Source organism: Sphaeramia orbicularis, chromosome 10 (assembly GCF_902148855.1).
Source record: "Sphaeramia orbicularis chromosome 10, fSphaOr1.1, whole genome shotgun sequence".
Lineage (NCBI taxonomy): Eukaryota > Metazoa > Chordata > Actinopteri > Kurtiformes > Apogonidae > Sphaeramia > Sphaeramia orbicularis.
In genome coordinates, this window is record NC_043966.1 from 7,320,382 (window position 1) to 7,334,830 (window position 14,449).

Sequence of the window (14,449 nt, forward strand, 5' to 3'; positions counted from 1 at the left end):
ATACTATTAAAGAAGAATGGGAGAAGTTGTCACCCGAATATTTGAGGAACACTTGCGCAAGTTTCAGGAAGCGTGTGAAGGCAGTTATTGAGAAAGAAGGAGGACACATAGAATAAAAACATTTTCTATTATGTCAATTTTCTTGTGGCAAATAAACTCTCATGACTTTCAGTAAACTAATTGGTCATACACTGTCTTTCAATCCCTGCCTCAAAATATTGTAAATATTGCTTCCCCACCCTGTATATTAATCGCATTTCATTGTGCATGCATGAACAGACTCAAGAAAGAAGGGAATAAATATGCACTTCACATGTTTATTAAACACCTTCAACAGTTACAACAAAACAACTTGAAACAACTGTTCTGTCTTCTTTTTTTATCCTCATATTTCCATCCAGAGGGCCAATGTGTTATTTAGATCTTCCATCTTTATGGGATGGTTCTGCTGCCTGTCACTACCAGATCCACCGCCCATTTCTTTATGCGCGACGGTAACTCTACTTGGACAAATTGTCCTAAATGCGTTTCCAGAGTCGTTCAGAGCCATTCTGTGCTGTAGATGGGTTAATTGCATTCAAATTTTCAATCAGAGTAATCATGATGATGGATTAATCCGCGTTCATGCATTAATTTTGACAGCTCTAGTATATATATGTATGTATATGCATATGTATAGGCTGACAAACAAGACAGTAAACTTAGCCTGTTATTTTCCAATCAATGCCTATTGTGTGTCTTTAAAGTCTGTCTCTGACGCTGGTATTTAAGGCAATAAAACACACTCATTTGTTTAACCACACACTTCACAACTCACTCAGAACATTAAGTGATCCACTTTTAAGTCACAACCCACCAGTTGAGAAAGTTGGCCCTAAATCTCGCACACTTGACGTTTTATTAATGTGTGATTTAACTGTATTTATATCCAACCAGTCAAACTATGGTCATGTTCTGATTCATTAGGTGGAGCATGAGTTTTGTCCTTCAGAGCCACAGCTTATCATTTTCCAGTTCATTACTTTACATTTAAATCCTGAATCAGCCCACGAGGAAACTCAAAATTCATAGAAGTAGAGGACGTTACTGGCACCCTATTTAGTGAGAAAACAATATATTGAGAGAGGCTGTGGGTAGAAATCCTTGTGGGTGGATAATATGATGATCATATTCTCATAATATTCAAGATTAACTTTCCCTACATAATTGGGTTCTCAGTACATTCTTTTTATGACTTACAATAATATTATAGACTGGAACATTCATACACTAGGCTTTTAAATGGACTAAATAAAAGGTGTCAAACTCATTTTAGTTCAGGAGCCACATTCAGCCCAATTTAATCTCAAGCGGGCCAGACCAGTAAAATAACATAATAACCTATAAATAGCTACAAATTTTCTTGTTGTTTTAGTGCTAAAAAAAGTATATTAACATTTAACCCCTTTAGTCCTATCAGCCTGCCCACGGGCCAAAAAAATTATATTAATATTCATCTACTATAAAAATATAATGAATCAGGACAATGGATGTTTTTTTCAACTTTTGCTCAAAGTTTAGACCATAATGTTAATAAAAGTACATCAAAAGTGTATTTTAGTGCAAACTTTAATGTTCAAACATGATTTTTAATCTTTGTGGGGTGAAATATATGCTATTAAAAATCTCCGACACGAACAACTAATTTATGCATATCATCGTCAATCCAGCAGAAAAAAAAACAGGCGAGGAAAAAAAATTCCAATTTCTCTTTTAGTTTGTTACAGTTTACTCAGGCATAGTAATAGATACAATATTTAGACAATGGGAATAGATTCTGTGAGGTCTCTAAATGTTCTTAGACACCAAGAACATCCATATGAACCTTATTATTGTGAAGGAATTCTTCATTTACTTTGGGTATGTCTTTTTAGGCGTTTTTCCCCTGAAAATATGGTCAGGGTTAAACAGGTAAACAATATAATGCCTTAGCTTTTTACTTACACATGTACATTACAACTAACAGATCAAAGTGGATCTACAAAGACACTAAATATTTAGTAACAACCAGAATGTTGTTAAAATTCCACTTATTTTTCTTAAACTTTAGGTTGTTCATGGTTGTTTAGATTGTCTACATTTTTTGTGAAAGGATAGTTTGTACACGTAAACATTTTCATCATATAATTGTACTTTTTTACATTAAAACAAAGAGACAAAATTGGAGTTGTCTTCATTTATAAGGTTAAAATTCTATTATTTAACTGGTGTGATCCACTTGAGATCAAATGGGTTCTATGTGACCTCTGAATTAAAATGATTCTGACATCCTTGATTGTTAGTATTTTCAGTGTAAGTTTGGTATTTCACAAATTCATCCCTTGGGCCTGATTGGACCCTTTGGCGGGCCGGTTTTGGTCCATGGTCCGCATGTTTGACACCCCTGGTCTAAATGGGCAGTTACTGTAAATAACGCCACATGTTGATCCAGCACTTTTGTTTCATTTACACTGTTTTTTTTTTTGTTTGTTTTTTTCTTTTTCTGCCTCCTATGTAGTGTTTGATTGATGGTCTAATTTACCAGAACAACACACTGACACACACCTTGTTATTTTCACGTCTGTAGACAGGCTCAGTGACTCAGTGTTTCACTCCTTCAAAAGCTGAGAAAAACATCCAAAATGATCTTTTACAGATTGGTACCAAAATGAACTACGTATGAAATCACATGCTTTTCTACCTCTTAGTTGCTAAAGAGATAAATACACTGATGTGAGTCAAGGTTATTATCGTTAACAAAAACTATAAATGGAAAAAAAACTAGGATTGGAAAACCATTTTTGTTAACGGAAATAAATAAAAACTATAATTAAAAGAAAAAAACATTAACTGAAACTTTGTTGTGCGCATACAAAACTAACTAAAATGTTTAAAAATTATGGATAAAATTCCTTTTGTTCTTGTCTTTGTCGATGTCTGATAAGAAATCAATTTATTTTGCTCGAGCAGTTTTAGCTGGCGGCACCAAATGGCACTTCATGGTCCGTCACTTTTGGTCACTTGTCGTTTAGAGTTGTCTTCTCGTCCCCACTCTACCTGGAAACATGGAGACTAGGGATGCACCGATACCAGTATCAGGTATCAGTCCGATACTGTGTGTGTGTGTAGTAATACTCATATTTGTAAAAGTGCTCCGATACAAACACACCGATACTACTTGACAGCAGCGTGACATTCACCTCATAGTGCAGCAGGTACACAGCAGAGGAGTAATGTCAGTAATGTGGAGATTTTTTAAAATAAACGATGGTGATACAAGTAAGTGACTGAAAGTTACGTTGAAGATACAGACTGATATGGACGGAGCGTTCTGTCCGTCCTCTGTGAACATTCCACATGTAATTCTGTCGGTTTTCTGGGAGCTAGTAGATGTGTACCCAGAGCCATGTAAAGATCATCATATTATTAATTATGTTTAAGGCTTTTGATTATGATCGGGATGGCAGGGGGGTTGATGAAATTTTCAGGAAATGTTGACACTGGCACAAGGAACAAATGATTAAATTTTGGTGGTGATTCGTAGGGGAGGGGACTGATCTGCCTTGGCAGAGGTCTGCGCTCTCTAAGTCCTTTTCTAGTTTAGTACTCATATCAGTACTCGGTATCAGCAAGTAATCCAATGTAAGTACTTGTACTCGGCCTGGAAAAAAAGTGGTATCGGTGCATCCCTAATGGAGACTAAAGTTGAGAGACAGCAGCAGAGTCCTGTATGGGATTTACTTTGAATTCGACGGCAAGGAAGATGAAAGATATGAAAAAAATAAAAATAAAACTAAGCTGTAAAAGTCAGTGTAACAGTGTAAGCACGGAAGAAATTTGTTTTGTTTTAAGAGTTAAAATATTTGATGAAATATTATAATTGTGTTATCTTCATTTATGGAAAATATGTTTTGTTTCATGTATAGGAGGCATTATTTGTTATACTGAGGTTAATGTAAAGCATTTTATGTATATTCGGTCTATTTATCGCTGTTATCGCAAGACTTGGTGAGAGTTAGAGAAAATTCAAGTTCCGTTTTAGCCCAGACATGCTAAAGCCTTTGACGAAGCCACGTCTGCAGTAGCTGCTAAGGGAAGCTAGCTGTATAAGGTATCTTGTAATACTGTGTACATTTGTATCATTGTATATTTGTAATCACGTTTGTTCTAATTAACACTTTTATTTAGAATGCGCAAAACGAAAAGACTGTTTACCTGAAATCTTCGAAGTGACAGGTGGTCACGAGGTAGGATAGCCTTTTGCTATTCACATTTCATGTTGTTTAGGCTTCAGTTAAGTGCCTAAATCATTGTATTTTATTTCTTTTAGTTTTCACGCCATTTGAGAAGCCAAATAAAAGCGCCCGACTTTAAGAAGCCCGTGCTGTGTTGTCATTTTGGAGCCATATAAGCATTTAGAAACTAGAAAAGCACTCAGAGAGCGCAGACCTCCGCCAAGGCAGATCAGCCCCCCCCCCCCCCCCCCCCCCCCCCCCCACCAAAATGTAATCAGTTTTAGTTCCTTGTGCCTGTATCAACATTTCCTGAAAATTTCATCCAAATCCATCCATAACTTTTTGAGTTATCTTGCTAACAGACAGACAAACCCCAATGAAAACATAACCTCCGCCATTCTTTGGTGGAGGTAAAAAAAAAAAGAATAAAAACTAGCAAACCTATTCTAACAACTAATTAAAACTAACTGAATTAGAAAAAAAAATTGTCAGAACTTAATAAAACTAAACTATAATGAAAAATCCAAAACTATTATCACCTTGATGTGAGTAGATGTTTCAAATAAACCGAGACACACTTCTGTCAAACATGTGTCGATTTTATCTTAACAACTTATACCTGATGTCTCAGCTCTGAAACTTTGATCACAATGAACTAAATTAGCTGCACATGTCTGATCTAAATCGACCCTTTCACGTCTCTCTTTTGTGTATTTACTGCAGCACCCGCACACTTTCAAAGACCTGGAAACACTTAGTAAAGTCGGCCAACACAGAGGCTCACAACTATAACTGTTTGGTATTTGCTGCAGGTCTTAGACATCATGCATAATGGCCGGGCAGTCGTGCATTTGTGTGATTTAGGGTTTAGGAATAATAACTCACTAACTCTAAATTCTAATTAAACTACTGATTGAGCGGCTGCACATCTGCACAGCTGACCTTTTGTGAGTGTGTGTGATTATTTCAGCGTTCGGTGTGTTTAAAGGCTTATGTTGCACCACAGCTCTGAGCTATTTACCCCCAGACAATGCACATTTATCTATGACAGTTAGACAGGAAACAGGTCTCTTTAAGTATGATTGTGTCCACACGCTTTTGGGTAATGGCCGGTTTACTGTAAAACAAGAGCATTTATTTGGGGTTCAAGCACCCTGAAGGATCAGAAGATTAACCACATACATCCCAAAAGTAGTTTTACCTTCTAGTGTTACGCTTATTCGGCTTATAAGCTACTTTTAAAATGACAAAAATGATGTATCTGCACTAGGGGTGGGAACTGATAGGATTTTATCGACATTAGTGCCATTGTCGATTCTGCTTACCAGTCCAGGTCCTCATCAATTCTCCTGTAGGTTCCTGATTGTTTTTGGGGTTTTTTGAGTGGGAAAAAAAGTAGTTGGACAGGCCATAGTGGAGCTTGTTTGACCATTTTCCATATGAAATCATTCTCAGTGTCACATATATGCACCATTGTACACAAATAAACAGGAAGTGAAACACAATCATATTTTTTTCCTGAACTGTTTAATGAACAAATGTAAATATTCTGATAGAACGAGGGGCGGCTGTGGCTCAGTTGGTAGAGCGGGTCGTTCAAATCCTGCCACCGACTGTCCACATGTCTAAGTGTCCTTGGGCAAGGCACTGAACCCTAAAACTGCTCCCAGTAGGGCCTGGCAGCACCTTGCATGGTGGCAGCCCAGTGGTGTAGTCCAGGGTATACGGCGGTATACGGAGTACACCTACTTATTTTTCCGTCAGCATTGAGTATACCCACTTCTAAATCCCCCCGATGCGCACCATTCAGTAGTATCTGTAAGCAAGATTGGCGATTTTTTTTTTTTTTTTTTTTTTTTTTTTTTTACCCCTACAATGGTGAAGCCATGACCCGCCCTACTCTGCCTCTAATTGGCTAGTATTCGCTGCCTTCACTGATTAGATTGGTTAACTTTAGGCATGAGGACTGATGAGCCAATCATAGTAGGGCGGGTCATGCTGAAGAAAATATTGCTAATTAGCGCTGGCCATCTCTGTAACCTGATTGGACACCTCAGGTGCCAGTGCCACCCCAGTTGATTGACAGATCACTGCATGTCTTGTTGAAAGATGCGTGATTATTGGAAATGCGAATGAGAAAGGCAGAAAAAACGTCTTTCAAGTGAGCGACAGATTGAGAGTATACCCGCTTCTCCAGGGACCACTACACCACTGTGGCAGCCGCCTACTAGTGTATGAATGTGTGTGTGAATGGGTGAATGTGAGGCTTTGTAAAGCGCTGTGGGCACCATAAAAGTGTGGAAAAGCACTATATAAGTACCATTTAGAATGACGATTTTAAAGCATGTTAGGGGGATCTGATCCAGACTGGTCAGTGGTGGCACTCCTGGTGAATGACAGACAAATCACAACAGTGGTTTCTTACTTGGTTCAGCTCTCCTACTCATTTTCTTGTACTTCTTTTGTCGATATAAATTGAAAGTTTAACCAGTTCACTTAGGTCACTAGAGTTTTGTAGCTCATCTGGTGACCCCTGACCCCTGACCCCTTAGAAGAGAAGAGATCTCAGACTAGACGTCCTGCATGTCAGTCAAGTGTCAAATGCCATAAAAACATATTGGGCCCCTCTGGCCTTAACCTGTTGTCCTAGAACATTGTTGTTATATTTACCATTTGTCCTGCACATTAACAGTAAAGACATGAGCTGTATGGTTTTTACATTATAAACATGAACTTTGTATCAATTCTATATTCATTTTCATTCCCATTTCTCCACAAACAAACAGTATTGTGAATGTAGTTCTCAAATGCATATAGTAGGGATTACTGTCAACTTCTTGGTGAAATCTCAGAACTGTTTTTCCTTAAATTTTGACCAATTTCCTGTAGAAAAATCTCTCCCTAATATCGTTAAAAATGCAATAGTTACATTTGTCAATTTTTTATTTTTTTTGGGGGGGGGGATTACATTTGGCTTCTACAACAGGCCAAAAAGTAACAGAATAGACAATCACATCAGCTTTAATTATTTGTTTAAATGTCAATATTGTGAGAGCCCCTCTTCTGACCAAGGTTGTATTCTTCCCACCATGAGTACACAATAGTTTCTAAAACAGATATTTTGTAAGTAAAATGGATTAGAAAATTGAAATTTGAAAAATTTGTTGTCATGAAATTGTATGATGCCTGTATAGAGTATATGTCTAAATGTATCTGAGATCTTAGTAATTTAATTGCGTTATTATCTTTAATGTCTTGTATGGAATTCTTCTTTTTTTTTTTTATTAGTGATGCAGTTAACGAGACAGTGGAAAGAAAGAGAAAAAAGAAAAAAACAACAAATAAAAGACATATCAAGCAAATAAACAAAAAAATAATTGCCAACAACAACAACGATAGCATCGTATTACAATGAAAAAGATGATAAATGTAAAGAGCAACTAAGCAACATAGACGGATGAGGGGCAATAGGGAAAAAGGAAGGGGGGAGGGGTGGTGAAAGTGAGAGAGGGAGAGGGGAGAGAGAGAGAGAGGGCAAATAATTATTATAATAATGATGATAATGATAATAACAACACAACAATATCTAGTAATAATGATACTAATAGTCTAATTTGTTAGTATTACTGTGGCGGCGGTAGTGATGGCGGCAGAACATCTGTCAATTTCTAAAGGTAGCGACAATAACTAAGGGGGGGTGGAGCTTAGCAATGGTTAATTGGACCCTACGTATGCCATTTGTTTTCATTTCTAAGTACAGGCCATTTAAGTGCAATGTTTTTAGGATTTTTGCATTAAACAACTGATATTCCAGCTCTCTTTCTGTGTTCAGAGACAGATAAGACGTTTAAAGGTTTTCCCAAATGGCACTTATCCAAGTCAAATGTTACTTTTCACACTGAAAGAGATATAGCGTAATCACCAGGAAAACCAAGACAACACACAGACACACATTCGGTTCCTGATAACACCGTTTGGTTTGTCTGACAGGAAAAAAAACAGACCTGAGTAAACGAAAGCATGTGTGTCTCAAACAATGAAGAAGACACAGTAATACGTAGCACTTTATGGTAATAATCATAACGAATTGGATTTCTATAGCACTTTAAGGCAACCAAAGCACTTTACATTATTGATCCATCACTCATTCACTCACACATTCACACACTATGTATTATTTAAAGCAATTGTTTGTGATGTTCTATCAAAAGAAAGGGAGTTGGTTTGAGGAAATCTGTCATTTTTGGTGAATTTAAAGTTAAAGCTCTTTAGATGTGGATTTGTAGACTTGTTCTTCATGGGGAACCTCCAAAAAAAAAAACCAAAACCTGTCTATACTGGTAGTATATGTGTGCTGCTGCAGAGGTTAACCTCTTCCTTTTCCTCCTTAACAAGGATCAGTCAAAGGTCATGATACAAATGGAGGGAGGAGAGGAAAGGGGATGAAAGGATAAATTGTAAAAGGAGGCAGGAAAGGAGACTACAGACTGATTGGAGGCCAGATGTCTAATAAGGTCTATAAATAACACAATGACAGCTGACAGACACTTTGGACAAGCTGCTCCATCCAAAACTACATGTTAAAGCAAGATTTCATAACTTTTTCTTCTTCTCTGTTGTGTTTATTTTTTTACAGTTACTCAGAGGTCTCGTATAAATGTTCAGTTTTTTCTGGGTCGTGTGTGGAGGTATGACTAGTGTTTTAGCCACGAGGATTGCGTAACGCACTGATTCATTATATTGTGAAATTTTCAACTCTCCTCTTTTGCAAAATGTATTTAATCAAAAGCCGCTGAAATCCATTGACATTATTTGCCCTTAATTAGCATGACTTTTTAATATTATTTACAGATATTTCATCAGCTCGTTATAGTTGTGAAATTTTCATTTGTTTAATTTGTATTGTCTGTTACTTTTTTAATGTACTTTAGTTCATAGTTGGTTTAGTTCATATTTAACCGGCTGTTTAAAGCAAGGTTATTATCGTTAACGAAAACGAACGAAATGACGAAAACTAAAATTGAAAAAACATTTTCGTTAACTGAAATTAATAAAAAAACTCTAATTAAAAGAAAAAGACGATAACTAACTGAAACTGTATCGTGAGCTTACAAAACTAACTAAAACGTATAAAAATTATGGATACAATTCCCTTCGTTTTCGTCTTTGTCAATGTCGGATTGATATGAAATTAATTTATTTCGCTCCAGCAGTTTTAGCTGGTAACACCATACAACGCTTCAGTCTGTCATGTCTGGTCACTGGTGGTTTCCAGTCATCTTCTCGTCCCCACTCTACCTGGAACATACAGACTAAAGCTGGGACACAGCAGCACAGTCCTGTCTGGGATTGACTGTAGTGATACATGGGTCGTTTTTTTTTTTTTTTTTTTTTTTTTTTTTTTTTTTGGCGTACCGTGTGTGCGCGTGAGTGACAGAGACAGAGCAGAGCTAAAGGACAGAGTCAGTGTTGAACTAGCATCCAGGTAAAAACTGGAGAGTTTATCACCATGAAAAGACCTTCCAAGCCCTGAACTGCACAGTTTAGAAGAGGAGAAAAGAGGAGGATGAAAACTAATCCAATTACAGAGGTATGGAACCTGTTAGAATGTTAAAAAAATGTTTGATGTTACTAGCTACAGCTAGCTGAACTGAACTGAAGCAAAGTTGGCTAATAATGGAACTGGAGATGATTAAGAGATGAGAGATCTGCTAAGGTGTGGTTTACTGATGAGGAACTGGGTTATATATGTTTATAAGTGGTTTATATATGTTTCTGTCTGCTTTAACTGCTGGTTTATAATAGGTTCCTATCTGCTTTAACTGCTGGTTAGCTGGTTTGTATATGTTTCTATCTGCTTTAACTGCTGGTTAGCTGGTTTATATATGTTTCTATCTGCTTTAACTGCTGGTTAGCTGGTTATATATGTTTCTATCTGGTTTAACTGCTGGTTAGCTGGTTATATATGTTTGTATCTGGTTTAACTGCTGGCTGCTTTGTGCATCTCCTCTCATGCTTTGCACATCTTCGCATTGTTTCACGTAAGTGACGTTGTGTATGGATTGCACCCCCCCTCAACCTGCTATAGGGAATTTATACATTGTACGGTACATTGTGTCTCTGCTCAGTCCATGAGCCGCCCTAACCCGACCCCCAAATAAAGTGTTCAAGGTAACCCATATCCGCGCCTCACTAATTTCTTTGAATAGGATGATGAGGAAGATAAAATATATGAAATAACTAAAACTAATACTAAAACTAAACTAAACTAAACTAAAACTAAGCATTCAGAAAAAAACGATAACTAATAAAAACTAACAAACCTGCTCTAAAAACTAATTAAAACTAACTGAATAAGAGAAAAAAAAGTCAAAACTAATTAAAACTAAACTATAATTAAAAATCCAAAACTATTATAACCTTGGTTTAAAGGTCCCGTATTATGCAAATCTCACTTTGTGACAGTTTTCTTACAGTAGTGTGTGTTGCAGTAGCCTCATTATGAGGTTCGAATTTGAAAACTGTTTCCTCCCTGCCTTGCTACACCACAGTTTGTGAAAATGCCTGCTCAAACGGCCGAGTTTGAGTTGGGTCCACTTATGACGACATAAGCCGATTTAACTCCTCCCCCTGACTGTGCCTTCACCCTGGCAAAGCGAGCCCCGCCCTGGCAAAGTACCTCTTGGACAACAAACATGGCGAAGGCGAGACACGCAAGTTGTGGTGTTGTTGGCTGCACACACCAACACGATAGTTTATTTTTGCTCCCCACTTCCGAGCCTCTCTGTAAAAAGTGTCTGGATTCTATCTGTGATGGTCATGTACCAAACAACATTCCCAAACGCTTGTATGTGTGTGCCCGGCATTTCACGGACGAGTGTTTTTTTAACATGGGCCCATACAGCTGCGGCTTAGTACAAAGACTCCGAATCAAGAAGGACGCAGTACCAACACTTCGTGACCCAAGTACAAGTGTGGGAGATGTAAGTTCTTATCATTTATTTGTATCTTTACTGCATAACCCTACATTACGGATAAGCTGGTGGTTGTTGATGTGTACGTCTAACGTTAGCATGGCAGCTAACATAGCTCGGTTACTGCTGCTAACGTTTGCGTCCCCGTTAACATGCAAGGGCTGATAATATGAAGAGACATTCAACAGAACTACTGTGAACACAGGCCTTTTGTGGTTGGCATCAGTATAGTTAGCATCAAGCTTGTTAGTAGCTGCCTGCATTAGTGGCGGCAGGCGTCTTTCCGTGTCAGGTCCACGAACCCGACACAACACCGCCGTTTTCCGTCGGGGCTCAATCATGCCTCAAGGCAAAGAAAGCCAGTGTTTGGAAAGACGTTCTGTCTGAGACATGTGTATGATGGCTTCACCGTCAACATTAGCGCGTAGTACCGCTAGCGTAAGCCGCGTCCTCTCCCAGAGAGGGGAGGGGGAGTGGGCGTGGACAGATGCGTTCATTTGCATACCCGGAAGCAGGCCCAGAAACAGACTGTTCTGAGGAGGGCTGGTGAGAGTGACTTTTTCGACCGCTGAAACTCCGAAAAAAGGATGATTTTGGGGCAAACAAACTTAAATACTATGTTTTTGGGCTTCTGAGACCTATATGACGTGACTGAAAAATAGCGTAATACGGGACCTTTAAAACTAATAAAATATTAGGATAAAGTAAGCCAATTATCAGTATGAATCTAAGACTTTGCTTAAATTGTATTATTTATGTATTTATATTATTGTTTAAAACTGCACCATCTTATCTTGTTTTGTTTCTTCAACTTTCCTTTTTGTAAATAGGGTAGGCATGAATAAAATGTTGTTTCAGCCTACACCTTTCGCCCATGTTTAATATAGAAGTCCAAACTGTGTGTATGTACATGTCATGTTCTGTTAAATGGACAAATAAATTACTACTACTATTACTACTAGTTTTAGTCCGTTTCAGAAGTGTATAAGTAGCTGTCATTTATTTTCATTATCAAGGATATATGGGTGTTTCTATGAAACTGGTCCCTAAAAACAGGACATGGGGGCTAAAAACCCAAACCAGATGTAGACTGTTATGAAGCAAGTTTAGAAGCACTTTAGGTCTATTTTAAAAATAAATACTTACTGAGATAAAAGAGAAACTATTTTTCAGATAAAACACATTTTCATATTATTTTTCATTATTTTTAATACAAAAATCTGCATGTAACATGGTCAAAAGGACACAAAAATTACACTCTAATATTTTTTTTTAAATATCTCTTTATCTCACAGGTACATTTTGTGAATCGAAGTAAATATCCAAGGCAGAGTGTTTCACAAAAATGGCCGCTGTTGCAAAATCATTCACGATTCATATTTGTTTAAATGTTCAGGTTCTCCATGTTACGCAAGTGGGTTACACACAAAACCTGGAATGAGACTGAGATTCATGAAAAACCCACATGTCTGGATTAGAAAGACCACTAGGATTGACAAATTTAACACAGTCTTGATTTATAGTCTATATAAGACCATTTACAGCCATGTTTCCAGATCTAAGGTCTAAAAAGCTGGCAAAGTGCCAGATACCAAAATGTACCCAGTTTCACAGAAGCACCCGTATTAAATTTATTTCAGCTTTTATTTTGTGATGGTTTTATTTACAAAGAGGTGAAATCCTGTATTTTTCAGCTCTGCCCATGGAACTTTATATCGGAAGAAAATATGAATGGTGGTCAATGACGAGAAATGTAATTTTTAGATGAATTGTGTCACCATTTACACATATGATCTTTGTCAGTTTAAGTTTTTTTCAAGTTAAAGTACAGAGTTTGTTGCAAAAATTGTAAAGAAACCTCTAGTTTAATATGAAATGGCTCAGTGGACTGCATGTCACATTTCACATGAAACACATCAACACCAAAATGATTTTTACTAGAACATATTTCACGTTGTTTTGCAAGAATAAGGTGTAAAAAAAAAAAAAAAAAATTTCAAAAGGAGGTGAAAATTCCTCCGGTCTGGTCATGTTGAAGCTGCACAGACATCTACAGTATATTCCACTTTGATATATTACACTATTAATGGGAGATAAGCTGATAGTATTCCAGCTGTATGAGGACTCTTTGGAAATTAATACAGTATATTTGGAAAATTTACCTCACTTGCATATTTTAGTGACGGTTGTATGTGACAAATATGTGACACAAAGGCAAAGATGCTCTCTGGTAAAGATAGATGATCTAAAGAAAAGTTCTAATTTCTGGTCAGAAGAGGAAACAAACCTACCGATAAACTGAGATAGAGATGAGCAAATTTCAAAACTCTGACCTTTTTCCAGAGAACAGCAGGAGGATGAGTTCATCCCCCTGAGTATTTTTTCATATCACAATAGTTACAAAAAATTGCAATGTCAGTTTTTTCCAATATCGTGCAGCCCTACTTCAAAGTTTCCAATGAAGACCAAACCATTCCTCGCTGCAAACTCAGCCTGAAGGCGGTATCTGTCAAAGACAACAGCACAACTTATACCCAAAAATCAAAAATCCAGTTTTTAGAGATAAAAATTGGGATTTTATTTTTGGCCAAAATTGTGCAGCCCTACTCAGTTTCCTCAGGTTTGGTGGAGGGTCTCTGCCAGTTGTCGACCCATTTTCTGTCCCAAACCTGAGCTCTACAGTCCTGTCTTCAAACTAGGGCTGTAAACAATTAATCGACTATCAATTAATTGTCGATAAGAATTTGCTCAATTAAATTATTCATTGTCGGTTAATTGCCCTTTTCCACAGCGGGATTTGTGGTGTCGACAGTAGGGGGCCCAAACTAGGCTTTATTGCTGCGATGCCATGGCTGGGATAGCAGGTCATCGAACCGAATCATGCTGTTGATGAGTTAGAATGGCTTCAGGGACATGGTGGGGCCAAACACAGACCGGCCTGTCTGTTTGTGGGTACACCCCTGACTAAATACAGGCACAAATGCAGGGTCGGTATCTGATTGGAGCGTTTTCCCTGGAGGTTGGTCCAGTCGGTCATCTGGACTATCCGGTCAGTGAGACAGAAGTTGAAAACATCCTCCAGGCTCCTGATCTGGGCCATAGGTATGTCCTGGATCACGTCCCGCGGTCATCCCGGTGGCCACGCAAAAAAAGCTGGGGGTGGGTGGCATCTCTGCTGAAATCTCGCTCCATCATGTCAGGTTTGATGCAAAGTCAGACATG

General features: G+C 37.8%; 1 long non-coding RNA gene across 1 annotated transcript; it reads left to right on the top strand.

Annotated features, from left to right (window-relative positions):
* Nucleotides 1-2,817: 2,817 nt before the first annotated feature.
* Nucleotides 2,818-9,494, top strand: LOC115426682 (uncharacterized). Its single transcript, XR_003936388.1, has 3 exons — nucleotides 2,818-2,987; nucleotides 3,409-3,410; nucleotides 9,467-9,494. It is a non-coding gene; the product is annotated as an uncharacterized LOC115426682 (long non-coding RNA).
* Nucleotides 9,495-14,449: the final 4,955 nt, after the last annotated feature.